The 14,634-nt window shown below is 37.8% G+C and overlaps 1 pseudogene; it reads right to left on the bottom strand.

Annotated features, from left to right (window-relative positions):
* Positions 1-11,775: 11,775 nt before the first annotated feature.
* On the bottom strand, positions 11,776-13,593 carry LOC147638671 (putative polyamine oxidase 5 pseudogene; annotated as a pseudogene).
* Between the last annotated feature and the right edge of the window lie 1,041 nt (positions 13,594-14,634).

Here is a 14,634-nt window from a genome sequence, read left to right as displayed (position 1 = left end):
AGCCTTGGACACATAGAGAGAGAGAGAGTGTCAAGGACTATGAGTTTAGGGACTTGAGGCACTGGTTGCGCTATCAAGTAAGAGAGAAACTTGGTGTAGGGTCCAGGTGTGCTAAGTTCACTTAGGTGTGCTAGGCACTCGTCTCACAGACTATCAAGTAAGAGGGAAACTTGGTATAGGGTCCAGGTGTTCTAGGAGTATTCACTTGAGGGGAGGTGTTGAAATATACAAGTGAATAGGGTGTGTGTGCGGGAATAAGCCCTTGGCTAGAGGCTGTAAAAGAGAATGTGTAAATGTGAGAGAACCTGTGAAAAGTGAGAAGAATCTACTGGGAGAGAATAAAGGATAGCATGAGAAGATTTAGGAAGTGTGGAGATATTCTGGGAGAGGTGGAGAGAATCAAGCAAAAGAGGTGGAGTGAATCAAGGAGAAATCAGTGGGATTTGATGCTTGGATGTAAACACTATAAATTGAGGCATTGGCCTAATGAGAATTTGCTAGTTTTTGATTATCCATGCCTACATTAAGCTATTAGATAATTACTCACTAATCACGTCTTAATTATCATCTAATCACTTTGTTAATGATGTTGATTCTAGCATTTGATCCACCATAGCTCATCACATTGCTGTAATTTTAACAGATGTGGCCGGAGTGTTCCTCAAGGAAATCTTCAGATTGCATGGCCTACCCAGGAGAATAGTAAGTGATTGAGATCCAAAGTTCACGTCAGGATTCTGGACTGCATTTTTCGAAGCAGTAGGAACTTTCTTGGATCTCAGTACAGCTTTTTACCACCCCGAGACCAATGGTCAAACAAAAAGGGTGAACCAAGTAATCGAAGATATACTTCCGTCATGCTGTGGTAGGGAACCCAAAAAGTGGCTAAGCTATCTGCACCTAGTCGAGTTCGCATACAATACCTCTTACCGAAGCATCGGGATGAGCCCTTTCAAAGCTCTGTATGGACAAGACTGCTTAACACCATTAACTTGGTACGACCCATTAATTAGGGTCGAGATGTCTAGACAGATACTTGACGACATGGAGTAGCAGATGCAGTCAATCCGCAAAGATTTAAGAGCTGCCCAGGATAGACAGAAGCAGTATGCAGATAAGAAGAGGTCAGACAGAAAGTTTGAAGAAGCAGATATGGTCTTCATTCATGTACGCCCCAAAAGAAGTTCTCTATCTCTTGGGAAGTACAAGAAGTTATCCCTCAGATACTGTGGGCCATATCTGATTACAAAGAAAGTAGGTGACTTAGCCTATGAACTTCTTCTGCCTCCTCATCTCAAAGTACATAATGTATTTCATGTCAGCCTACTTAAGAAGTATGTACCGAGCCCGAATCATGTGCTTAATGATGAACTCTTAACTTCTTCAACCCAAGGACTGATGGAACTCCAACCTGAAGAAATCCTTGATGTTCAAGAGAGGGTTCTCGAGAATAGAATTCTGAGAGAATTATTAGTCAAATGGAAGTTCTATCCTTTTGAAGACGCCACCTAGGAGAAAGAAGCCGAACTGATGCGGGATTACCCCCAGTTTGCGAGATGAGGACATCTCGCGTTTTTCAAGTGGGAGAGAATGTAATATTCCTCCCCAGCCCCTCAAGATGTCCAGTATCTTCCTATGTAATCAATCCCCTTTTCAGAATAATAAAAGATCTTGTTTCTACCTGTTTTGGCATAGAGAGAGAAAATATTCTAGAGAGAGATAACTCAGTTTTTAGATATTTTTGGATGGAAAAATATCATGTCTTATTAAAATAAATTCGCCTGAAACAAAAGTTTAAAAAGAAATTCCTAAGGTGCATTAGAAATAAATCATAATTTGCTAAAAAGACCTTAGCCGCCTAAGGGTGCGGATTTTTTGAAAATTTTGGATTAAGGTTCTGAGGGGCTAATCAGATTAATCCAAATGTAGGGAGGAGATAAATTGAAGAAATAAAGAAACCCCCCCCCCCCCCCCAAAATGAGTAAATACTCATATAAGATGAAAAGTGGACTAAGGACCAAAGGAAATACTAAAAAAATAAAATTTTGACACCTTAGAGTGGGGATTCCCCCTCATGAAGGAGGCAACTTTTTTCTCATCATTGCTTTCCATTTTAAATCAATAAAATGAGATATTTCATCTCTCCTCTCTCCTAATTCAAGTCTCCTAATTCAAGTCTAGTTCCAAAAAGTAAGTTGAACTGACCCAAAAATGGTCAAAAATTGACCAAACTGATCTGGAAAATTCTAGAATCAGTTTGCTTGGTTTGAGGCTTACTTTTTCCTATAAATAGAAGCCTCCCCCTTTGTAAAATCTTAATAGTGTTTATGCACTATTACTCTACTCCTCTCCCCAGAGAGTCAAAAACATTAAATTCACTTGATAATTCACTTGTTTTTGACTAATTTCCTCTACAAAGAATTGGTGGCCACTCTTGATCCAAACAAGAGTAGAACCCTCAATCCCTCAAGCCAAAGGAAAGCTCACAAAACTCCATGTAAGTTATTAATTCTACTTTTTTTTAAAATTCTAATCTATGGTTTTCTGAATTCTTTGCTTTTTAATGCGAATATGGATGATAAGCCTTGTTGAAAAGGCTTCCCCCTTCTCTTCATTAAGAATTTCAGCCTTTCTTTATCCTAAAATGAGTAACAAATAAATTGAGTTAAACTTTTCCTACTGATTACTCTTTAGAAGTGAAAATTGATTAGATTAGAGTGCTTTATTTCATCTTGGGATAAATTTTAAAGTAAATTTAGAATGTAAAAATTGAGAAATGGTCAGCCATACAAAGGAGGTCATGGTAAAATTTTCTTAAATTTTGTGGAAATGAGTTTTATCTTTATGCTATTCTAAAACAATAATCCCCACCGTTTGTGCATTCTAAAAGAAATTCTTTTTATTTTTAAAAGTGTTATTTTCATTAGATTTAATTTCTATGCAAAGAAAGATGCATATTGGATAATGTTTTTATTATAAAAGTGTTATTTTCATTAGATTTAATTTCTATGCATAGAAAGATGCATATTGGATATTTTTTTATTATAAAAGAGTTATTTTCATTAGAAAGATGCATATTGGATAATTTTTTTTATATAAAAGTGTTATTTTCTATAGATTCAATTTCTATGCATATAGAAAGCTGCATATTGGATAATTTTTTTTATTATAAAAATGTTATTTTCATTAGATTCAATTTCTATGCATAGAAAGATGCATATTGGATAAAAAAATTTATTATAAAAGTGTTATTTTCATTAGATTCAATTTCTATGCATAGAAAGATGCATATTGGATATTTTTATATTATAAAAGTGATATTTTCATTAGATTCAATTTCTATGCATAGAAAGATGCATATTGGATATTTTTTTCTTATAAAAGTGATATTTTCATTAGATTCAATTTCTATGCATGGAAAGATGCATAAAAGAAATATTTTGATTATAAAAGTGTTATTTTCATTAGATTTAATTTCTATGCATGGAAAGATGCATAAAAGAAATTTTTTTATTATAAAAGTGTTATTTTCATTGAATTCAATTTCTATGCATGGAAGGATGCATAACAGAAATTCTTTTTATTTTAAAAGTGTTATTCCTATTAAATTGATTTTATGCATAAATAGATGCATAAAAGGATTTTTCTTTTATATAGAGGTGTTATTTCCATTGAAGTTGGATTTTATGCATAAATAGATGCATAAATAATTTTTATATCAAAATTAGATTTCTCTTTCTATGTTTAATTTCCAAATTGATAAATGAATAAGTAGATACTCTGTGAGAGAAATTTCTATCGTTTTATATTCACTCGGATTGTAATGAGAAAATTCAGAAAATCTATCGAAGTCGTAATTTTAGATAAATGATTAATTTATTCCTCATCAGAATTCATGATTAATCTAGAAATCAGTTAAGTGAATATTCAATGAATGAAATTTAGGAAGAACCTTATCAGACTCGAAACCTGAATCAGACTATGACACCAAGACTAAACTCTTTCGTCAGTTTCAAGGAAAGACGATGTGACCAGTTCAGGAAAAATTCTCAAATCTCCCACCAAATCTAAAACTAAGTTAAGACCCTTTGAATTGATCTAAGGATCAAGGTTACAGAATTCGAGGAATTCTGTTTTAAAATTCAGTATTAGGAGTATGAAGTTTTGGGAATACGAATTTAAGATATACTTATTGTATTCAAAAGAAAATCAAAACTGAGAACTTGCATAGAAACCCTGTTTTCTTAAAGGACTGTCTTACGCCAGAATGCCGCCAGAATGCTGGAGGGAGCATTTGGTATATGTGTTTTTCTAAGGGAAGTTCGGTTGCAACAGCTGGCCGAGGAGTGTTCAAAGGACAGCTCACGCGGCAAAGCCTGACCAGCCTCGATATGGTTAAAATGGTGCGCTTCCAGTACGATGGACGAGGGCCGACGAAGCGGTCCCTGAGTGAAGTGCCAGGACACCTAAGGAGGATCCTGGAGGGTTCTGACCAGGCGATGCACGGGCTCGTGGTGCTGAGGACACCCATGCATATGTCGAGGAAGATATTGTACGATGGACCAATGTTTATTGTAATCTGTTACTGGATCTCGTTGCTAACCACCCAGTTGGTCTCAACGGAGAGTCCAGAGTGATACTATTTTTGTTGAGAAACAAGGATTAAGAACTAATTTTAATATTGTTAATAGAATGCTGATAGTTAATTATGGACATTTATTTACTCTTCTTTCTAAAGATTAGGCCATATAATATTCAATAGAGTGGCATTTTGTTCCCTTTTTGGATGCTATTTCCAAATTCCTATATGATTATTAGCATTTTAGACATGAATTAATGTTGGGTATGATAATTCAGTAGCATCAAAATGTAATATTTTCTTACTATAATTTTGACCAAGAAAACTACACATTAATATGTGCCATACATTATCATCTCTTATTACACAAATCGCTTGGAGTAATAACCTATTTAGTAGTGATGAAGTATTCTCTTATTACACAAATCGTTTGGAGTAATAGTAGTGAAGTATTCTCTAACACACCTTGTTTTTAGCACAAAGGTATAGAATCTTTGAGGGTTAATGGGTACCTCCACAAAATCAGGATTATGTCTAAAAATGGACTAAAAGCCTTGTGAATAACTCACGGTTATACTTTTGATTGTTTGAGAACTCTAACCATTTGAGATACCATATTTTATTTTACTCTAATTGTAACATTTGAAAATATCATTGGAATTTTTAATAGAGGTTTTAACACACTGCACAAGCAAACATACATCTCTCTTAGGGTTTGGGATAACTAGCCACCACAAGTGTAGCTATGCTTTTGTAGTGCATTTCTCCACTCTCATCATGATTGACTATGTGGGTATTGGATAGCTCTACATTATAAGGAACCCTTTATGTGTGTCATAGAGTAACATGAATCCCTAACAACACCTAGTTTGGACATGGAGGTGAGGTGGATGGTTAAAAGCGGAAGTAGCTTCCTCTTGCCGGGGCAGGGTTTCCCACTCGGGGCCTCGCCCTCGAATGTCCGGGCACAAGACTAATCTAGTGGTCATTCCGAAACCGGGAAAATTTCCCTTGCCTGAAAAACGGGGACGATTCCACCTTTTTGAATTTCTTAACGAATTTTCTAACGGGGTCAAGAGACTAAACTAACCTTCATCTGATTAAACCAGATAGAAGGAAAACTATTACAGACTTAACTTGCAGAAATCAACGCTTTTTTCCTAATTGAATCAGGCACAACCGTTGATCTATTCATTTGAGAAGTCTTCAGGATTTTATTTAACTACTCGAGTTCTAAGCGTATTCCTATTAATCAATTTTATTATTAAAACTCTACTGATTCCAGCCTATCCGGCCCATGGGCAACCACTGGAATTGGTAGAACCAGACAAGTACTCATCCACTCATAATTGAATGCCTTTCTTAACTTTTGCTTTAGAATACAGATACGCACACACCACAATAATGGAAAGAATTAAAGAATATGATGGAACTTCCTTTAAACTAAAAATTCTACATAAGTTTTTTAAGCGAAAAAGTTGAACAAAGTTTTTGTGTCTAATGTTTTGCTTAATTGAATTAAATTACATTAGACACAAAAACTTCCTTTAAACTAAAAATTCTACATAAGTTTTTTAAGCGAAAAAGTTGAACAAAGTTTTTGTGTCTAATGTTTTGCTTAATTGATTGAATTACATTAGACACAAAAACTTTGTCTAGGAAGATTTGATTAGTTGGCACAAAATTTCTTTAAAGGGATATTCGCACACGAGCTAAATTAATAGGACTTGTGCTTGAGTTTAATGGGACATTTTAATGTTTATAGGTGTGAGTAAACTACCATGTGCATGATCTAGCTAACATCCATCTTGCTTGAGTTTGCAATTTTCCTCAATTGTGTATTTACTTATATGAGTGGATGAGGTCTGAACAACCAAGCCTCCTCTATAGTATGGTTCTTAAAGGTCAAAAGATACTTAGTGTATGTGTTTTCCTGGGCATGGGGTAGTGTGTTGATGATAAATGATTATGTATCTCCTCTTGATCAACAATGGGTCAACAATTAGAGGTGGCTCTTCATAAGGAGGTTGTGTGCAATAAGTCATCTAAATGGTTTGAACAAACTAATGTGGAAAGAATTGTTTATGGGCTAGTGTGATGGCAGATGCAATCAATGTGGAAGGTAATTAATCTTTTTGGTGACCCTAAATGGTTCATAGAAACTTGGTGCAAAATTCACACTCTTGAGATGTATCTTTTCAATTCTTAAGAGAACATAATTGCCTTCTTCAAAAGATATAGCTTTACATTTCTTGTTTTCTTATTTAGCATAGTTGTTGTTTAGTGAACACTTCTTAAGATTTACATCTAGCTTCGCATACTTGCTAAAATATATTCTCAAAATCTTAACTAAATTCATAAAAAACCTCTACTTTATGAGAAAGGTGAGAGGTAGAAATTGCCATATGATTATGTGGTTCATTGGGAATGGATAATGGGATCATAGGCCTCGAGTCTTTCCCTTTTAGCTCTTGACCTTTTGACAAGTCATGCACTCAGCAATAAATCTAACTACATCCTTTTTCATCGTAGAAGTTCTCTAACCATACCATGTATTGTAGAGAATACCCCTCTATGACCCATGGATGGAGGTTGATGCATCTCCTCTAAAATAATATCTCTAAATTTTTGGAATGGATAATAATAGGCCTTGAGTCTTTCCCTTTTAGCTCTTGATCTTTCGACAAGTCATGGACTTAGCAAAACTAATCTAACTACATCCTTTTTCATCGTAGAAGTTCTCTAACCATAGCATGTAGTGTAGAGAATTTCCCTCTATGACCCATGGATGGAGGTTGATGCATCTCCTCTAAAACAATATCTCTAAATTTTATGGAAGAAAACATATCCTTCAAGATATTAGTATCCACTATTAGGAATCCAATCGTTATCTTTAATTGAGTTTCAAGGCTCCAAAAAATTCAAATCATGCTCATATGAAACCTTCATAGCTTCAGCTCTAGGACAAGTAACAATAGACTCAATTAAAGTAGCACTCTCCACTGGATTGTTAGCAGATGATTAGCAGCACTCTCCACTAGATGGTTCGTAGCACACTTTATTTTATCCCATTTGAAGAACTTCTCCTCCGAATAATAATCATCAAACTAGCTAATACAAGAAAGTACAACAACGTGTGCATCTTTCTTGCCATCATAATTTTGAAAAGTATAAGCTTTATGGCTAATCTTACTACCCTTCCTAGAATCTTGAGCATGTAAAGTGGCCTTAACAATCCTACGGATTCTAGAGTCTTCAAAATTTGATAAATCTATGCCCTGCACTTCTTTCTTTGGGATAATCTATCTTTTAACTCTCTCCTCACAAGACCCTCTTAGTACCTCAATACCCTCTTAGTAACTATTTAACTATGCAAAGTGTTAAGTTATAGATGAAAGTAGTGGATTTCCCCCAATGATAGAGAAAATTTAAGGAAAAATTGAAGATAAATGATTTTTTTTGGAGAGAGAAAAAAATCAATAATATGTGGTTTATCTTTCACTTTGTTCCACTCTTCGTTCGTAAGTTTTTATTCACAAGATAAGATGGGTGTCAAGACTCTAAGTAAATTGATCCAAGTGGTAAAAAAAAATTTCAAGGCGATGTAAGAAATCAGCCTAGAAGCCGAGTTGATTTGGTAGCTTTTCAGAGATGTTTTTCCTTATTTCTCAGGAAGCATCGAGATTGTGCAGAAGTTGTGTGTAGAAACGGTCTCTTATAGTTGGCCCCAATTGTGAAAAGAATACCCAAACAATGTAGAACGGCTACTTTTTAAAAGCCTTATGAGTATAAAAGCTAATGAGAGGCTCAATCTCAAGTTTTGGATTAAGCCTAGGAGAAAATCTCACGAAAGTGATGCCTCTTGCTTAGGAGCTTGATGCTTGATCTTTGTACACAAGGTAGCCATGTTTTTACATATATGGGACCTCCAAGACATTACTAAACACCTTGTTTAATTAAATCTTGAAGAGGTTCCCTATAGCAAATTCCGTTACGGCGGTGAATGATATACACTATTATATAGAATTCCTTGTTTAATCAAACCTTGAAGAGGTGCCCTATAAAAAATTTTGTTATGGTGGATGATAGACACTGTTATATGTGAGAATTCCTTTTTTTCTTGGAGGCCTTAAAATGCATAGTCTTTGAGCACCTAGTTTATCAATACGTCCTTGCCTTTACTTCCTTCTTTATCCAAGGGTCTTCTGTAAGCCCTCTAGAAGCCATCCTTTGAACTTTAGCTTCCCGTTTACAAGCTTTTAGATTTTCTCCTTGATTCCATTGGCTTTGATTCCATTGTGACAAGATCTTGGTACAAGGAGAATTCTCTCACACAAGGAGAATTTTCTTACCACCCATTTATCTTTTAAACTAGAGGTAAATGACGTGCAAATAAACCGACCATAGAAAAAGCTAAAAACAAATAAAAGCATGAAGAAAATAACACAAGACAAAGCATTGCATGCAATCTCCCCCTAGTGTGAGATGTAGTGGAGGACCTAGAGGAGCCATACTTAGCTTTCCTTACAAAATTGGGCTTGTCTTTTATAAAAATAACCATAAGTCTGGTAACTAAGATTGTAACCATAATTAATTGTACTCACATGTGCAAAAAATATAACTCGTCCCAACTAAACAAAATGGATATCAGACATAATAATGAAATGTTGGCATGTGGCCAAATAAATGAAGTAACTCCATATGATACTAAATATATGCTATGCATAACCATGCACCCATACGGCATCCTTAGTTAGATCCGTCATAGTGCTCATCATCTATAACTCAACAATGCCAACTATGTTAGTTACATACAATCAATTGGACTCCTTACAATCAATCCCTACCTGACATCATACGATAGGCACAAACATAAACACCGATAACACTAGCTCATTATATAAAATGGAATCACCTGCAATACCAATAACACTAACATGACCCCAAATGTGAATACTAGCCCTTTAGTATTTATTATAGAATCACCCATGATACAAACTACCAGTATGGTGCAATGGTAATGGTATTTCAAGCATCCCCAATCTACTATAGAAGGATCGAGCTAACAATAGCAATTAATTTGTTGCATTGAATCATGCATATGGAGCACACAATAAATGGAAAAAATAAAAATATGATGATATAGTTTCTTTGATCTAATGAGTATACGTAAGGTTTTTAAGAGAACAAGTTGAACATGGTAATTATGAAAGTTTCTTTGATATATGTATGTTTCTAAGGTTTTTAAGTAGTGTTAAATTTGGTTGGACCTAAACCAAACAAGCACCTTGTTGAAGGTAAGAATGCAACTAACGTGACCACATGCTCTCATTCAACTCATAATAACAAAAACTAATGTCTCTTGATTGAGTATTAACTAGAAAGCTCATCAAGGAGAAAGCTCATCAAGGAGAAATCTCTCACCTCCTTATAGCTTTGGTCTAGGCTACATGGAAACTAAAACTCATCACAATCGCTACATGAAATAATTCTATAATTATATGAGCTATTTGTAGATACAAAAAACTGTTTAAATTATGTAGCATATGGAAGGATATTTGGCTTAATCATTGAGAAAGTTGGTTACCTTTGCAAAGAGTGGTTTCCCATGACCCAATTATGGAACCAAAAAGTGGCCTTAACTACATTGTAATGTGCACAATTCACATGGCTACCAAAGCATGCTTGTATTGATTGTCTACACTAACTTGATAGAACAACCTAAGAGTCTTATCTTAAAAAGCACAAGTGGGAGAAAGGAGGGCCAAGTTTTGAAATGCATTGCAATCACATAGAAAATTTGTGCATTTGCAGATAAGCCTCCCTAATTTTAATTTCGACCAACACCGTATTAGGTGGCTAGCCGCTAAACCCAACCTAACCGACACATGAAACGCCATGGGGTTTAGGCTTAACTAAGCCGAGGATTCCTTTTTTGTATTGAGTGTGCTAATGCTAGCACATTACCACAAATTTACAAGCTTATTGAGGAAACAAATTGTGAGCATTTTCTCAATTGTGCCCATTTTGGCACAATTGAGAAACACAATCCGACACCTATTTGGCATAGTTACTTGTACCATGAGAAAAGGTTGTTCGTTCAACTCTTTACCAAGATTCCCCCTTTTACGATGTCAAAACTTCAATCGCGAACGTCAAAAACGAATTAAACCTTCAAACACCCACCTCCAAAAATTGGGTTTCAAAAGAAGGCCACTCGAAGTAAATTTAGTTCAGCAATGGGTTTCACTTGGTACGTTTCTAGGCCTTCAATTTTGAAAAAATTTAGGCCGGTTTGCAAATTTCAACATGGGTTTGAGACTATGGCAATTTGTCTTATACCAAGAGGGCACCTACTAGACTACTAACTCCTTATGACTAGTGGTTGTTTTACATTGGAGAGAGTGTTATTTGAAAATTCAAAGCTGTTATTTCGTGGTTGTTTCACATTGGTGTTATTTTGAAATTCGAAGCCACTTGAGAGGGCATCAATGCCCTTCAAACCTTCTCGAGAAGGCCTCTTACAAAAAGAGGGGGAGGGGGGGGGGGGAAGAAAACGGGGTTTTAAAAAAGCCACTATTAAGGTTAGAGAGAAATATGCATATTTAGTTAATTTTTGAAGGTCAAGGTAGCTAGTTTATGGCTATCAAATTGAGGGTTAGGGTAGGCCTTAAAATCTCAGCCCTGGTTGGGCATATAAAATAGTTGATTTGAATGAATGGTATCCTTGTCGTTAACACTTTGGAATGAGCTCTTGGGACCCACGCAATCTCTCTCTCTCTCTCTCTCTCTCTCACTGTCAAAACCATTAGTAGCTTACATAAGCAAACTGCCATTGGCAGCTGGAGATGTCACCTTAACAACGGCTTTCAACAGTTTCTAGTTATCACTTTGACAGATTTCCAACCTTGATGGTTAAGCACCCATAATTAGAGAGTCACTTGAAGAACATTGATCAGTAAACTTACCAGAGAAAAACTCAAATCAAAATGCAACATACATTATTTAGGCAGAAAATCACACAAACGCCAACCTATTTCTTCTTCTAATTTGTGGACAAGAGAGAAGGCACTAGAAAGCAAAATGTGAAGGGGTTTTCCATTACCACCATGATCAGAAACCAAAAGGAAGGTAACGGCCCACTTGATTTGAGAGGTAGATGCCCTCGGGGCCCTATAATACCTTTAAATTTTGCCTTAAACCGCAATGTTGATTAGCCCATAGTGATGAAGCAGACGGTTGGCTTCACGCAAACCACTGCGATGCGCACCGTGTGTGGTGGAGTAGAAGTGCCTATCAGTGGCTTCACCGGCAAAAAGCAATTGAAGAGGGGCTTGATTAACTACATCTTCATTATTAATTACTGCTAATTTGGGCAGTGGCTCTGCTAATTTCTCAATGTCATCCCCACTAGCTCCTGTTGCAACATAGCTATAAGAGCCATTGAACAAGGGGTTTCTTCCCCAACTACTCCTTAACACTCCACTGAACATGTTGCTGAAAGTGTGATTATCAGAATATAATTCCCCATCATCACTAGAGCTCTCTTCTGAGTCGCTGCTGCTAGATTCTCCTATCAAATTATTGCTGCTTTCTTGCCCGCCTGATCTATTATCGGTGGTGCTGTGTGTGTTTGTAGACACTCCAAATTTGGCCAATGTTTTGCACACTCCTGCTATAAGGTCTTCATCTGAGAGCCCTTCTATTTCCAATGCTTCATCTCCTGCAAACCAGCACAGCACAACACTGGAACTTTTGTAGATGGGTGCCACAGAGAAGGTCTTCCTCATCCACCATGGACACGAGCTGTCCTTCTTCTTGTACAAGAGTTGTAAGTGAGAGGATAGTTGCTCTGATTCTGCACAAGACGGTTTGAGCAAGAAAAACACTTTGTTCACCACCCCATAGCCAAGCCTAGAAATGGCCTCTAGCTTCCATGGAGGAAGGGAGGGCTCAAAGAGCGAGGTTTGCATTATTGCCCCTCTGTTAGGTTCCCCAACATGCAGGTCATTGATAGATCTACACACAGGCTTTCCTTCAGGAGAATTATCCCATAGGCAGCAACAGTCATCTGCAGCAGCATTACTGGAACATGAAGTGCCAGCCTTCAGCACACCCAACGAGACTGTGATGATCACATGGTCAGCTTCATAAACGCACCCATCATCACAATGCACCAGAACAGGTGTGTGAGGTGAGCAATTCCAGGTGAATTTCTCCACTTTCTTGCCAAATAGAATGGTTTTAGCAGGCAGGCAGCTGGCTAGCTGAGTGAGGATGCTTATATACCCTTTTGCAATGGTGATATGCTCACCTGGGTACTCTCTGTATTCTTGCTCGGACTTGAGGTCAAGATCATAGAGGGAATTGGCAGCAGTGGCTATACGCTCCATGTGCTCATGCATTGAAAAGACAGCCTCTTGCAGAGACTTCAAGCTCCAATCAGGGCAAGCTGGGTTAGCCCAATCAATGCCTCTCTTTTGATTTGCAATCGCCCTCTCTACTTCTGCGGCACCGGTCTGTTGGGACAAGAAAGTGCTGAGGCCTTGTCTTACACATGCCCCAATGCTTTGTGCTTTTTGCAGCTTCTCATGGATGCTTTGCTCTATGGTGCCCTTTTTCTGTGCGTTCTCAACGCTGTGATGGGCTTGCTTTTCTAGCTTTCCGTTGGCCCTTATCTCCACCATCATCTTCTTGTACAAATCCACCATTGGGTTGACAATGGAGGGATCCACGGCAATGCCCCCTTCAGCCCTCACAATGGGTTCCCCTGGGAAGCCATCCTGGCGTTCCCAGGGCATGTCACCTCTGAGAGCGTCTACCTTGTGGGCAATCTCATACACAGGGCTGCCTTCCACCCCATGAATCCAGGTGGCACCCAGCTCTACCCTGTCCCCCCCAAAGATAGAGGAGCTTATCCTACCCCCAATACTGTGGCTGCCTTCCAGCAGCACTACATCAAAGCAGGAGCTTCCCGCTTGCTGCAGCTGATGTGCAGCAGAGAGGCCAGCCATGCCTGCCCCTACTATTACGACGCGAGGCTTTCGGGCCACCATATTTCGCTGCCGGGAATTTGCTAAATTGGGCACAAGTAAGGCCGGTTGATGTTATGCAAAGCAACTAACTACCTACATACATGCAGACTCGCAGAAGAGAAGATGATGATGATGATGCACAATGAAATAAAGTCTCGCACACCTTGCCCTTTTAACGCAAGTTTGGTGCACGCGCGCGTGTGCCACGTCACGCCCCATCATTGTCTTCTTCTGAAACTGCAAAATCCCGCTCCCTGCCACGCCAGCTGAGGGCACCTGCCACGTAGCGAAACGGCCCTTCCAACCCTCCCCCTGGGTGGGCTCCACTTGCTTTCGGATAAAATTTAAAAAAAAGCGGCTGCGCGCGAGACCTAGACTAGATGCCGATGAGGTGGCCAACACTCCGCTTTTTGCTAATGCTCTTGACGTGTCGCACATGCTGCTGACGTGTCGGAGATGATGGGTCACCGTTTAGCTGGATGACGTGTTGGACGTACTTCTGAGAGACTGCGATGACGTGTCGTCCTTCTGTTTTTTCCTCAAAATTTTCACCGTCCTAAAAGCCTCGCTGAAAGGGCTGCTCCTACATATAGATGTATGTATGTATGTATATGTGTGTGTGTATGAGATACACACATACATACATACATATGTGTGTGCATGTGCGCGCGCACACACATATATATTGTATGTATGTGACATGGTGGACAAGTAGAATTAGAGCAACAATTGTGATGTTTTGAGGAACAAATAAAACATGGCTTCATCCAACAATTGTGATGTTTTGAGGAACAATTGTGATGTTTTGAGGAACAAATAAAACATGGCTTCATCCAACATAGCATAATGGAATAAAGCATTATAAATCATCTCTTTTTTATCTTTCAAAAACTTGCGTCTTTTTAATGATATTTATGTGATTTTTATCATGTATAGTTGTAGTTGGAGCCTTCCTAAAGCCTTCTCTCTTTAGTTTTCCATGGATTAAGTGGGTTTTGATTTTTAAAGTTATCCTTGTAA

Source organism: Cibotium barometz, chromosome 5 (assembly GCF_041138505.1).
Source record: "Cibotium barometz isolate CiBa-2024 chromosome 5, ASM4113850v1, whole genome shotgun sequence".
Taxonomy (NCBI): Eukaryota; Viridiplantae; Streptophyta; class Polypodiopsida; order Cyatheales; family Cibotiaceae; genus Cibotium; species Cibotium barometz.
The sequence above is the reverse complement of the archived record's forward strand: the minus strand, read 5'-3'. Positions and strand labels throughout refer to the sequence as shown.